Below are 783 nucleotides of genomic sequence, written 5' to 3' on the forward strand. Positions count from 1 at the left end.
GCAATGAAAGAGACTGAATTAGTCTCTGTGTCAAGGATACGTATACAGGGAGCTATGGTTGTGGTTGTAGGTGGGATATAACTTTCCAGGTTTACTACTGCTAACAATTATACTTGCTGTGAGGGTATGTCATCTATTCATTTGTCCATCTATTTTTTCCTTTCATTAAAAATGTCATTTTTGGGAGTTCCCTGGTTTCCTAGTGGTTAGTATTCCAGGCTTTCACTGAGGTGGCCTGGGTTCAATCCCTGGTTGGAGAACTGAGATCCCACAAGCTTTGCAGTGTGGCCAAAAAAAGTCATTATTTTCCACCAAGCAATGTTGATATACAGTAAAAAAAATTGAAGGTGAATCATTCTGAGGGTATATAACTAAGATCACAGAGAAAAATTAGTTCATTATTCTCAACCTATGCATTATTTCTCAGTTTGCTTTCCACTTAACCTGCCTCTTTCACCATCAATTTTCTGAATTCAGGTGCAATTGTGGAAGAAAGAGAATCTCTGTAAACTTATTCTAGCTAGCCCTGTATTGGGTTTTCTCCAAATCAGGCAGTGTTAGCCTGTGAGGCACTAGATGGTGCTGTTGAGATTTTTGATATCAATTCAGTTCAGTTCAGTCACTCAGTCGTGTCCTACTCTTTGTGACCCCATGAATCTCAGCACTCCAGGCCTCCCTGTCCATCACCAACTCCTGGAGTTCACTCAGACTCATGTCCATTGAGTCAGTAATGCCATCCAGCCATCTCATCCTCTGTCGTCCCCTTCTCCTCCTGCCCCCAAT

At 41.8% G+C, this 783-nt stretch overlaps 1 protein-coding gene across 1 annotated transcript in view; it reads right to left on the reverse strand.

The window, feature by feature from the left end:
* CYSLTR1 (cysteinyl leukotriene receptor 1) overlaps positions 1-783 on the reverse strand; it is a 10,842-nt gene that overhangs the window by 4,172 nt on the left and 5,887 nt on the right. The window lies entirely within an intron of this gene.

The sequence above is a fragment of the Bison bison genome, unplaced genomic scaffold, assembly GCF_000754665.1.
Source record: "Bison bison bison isolate TAMUID 2011002044 unplaced genomic scaffold, Bison_UMD1.0 scf7180017854378, whole genome shotgun sequence".
Classification (NCBI taxonomy): Eukaryota; Metazoa; Chordata; class Mammalia; order Artiodactyla; family Bovidae; genus Bison; species Bison bison.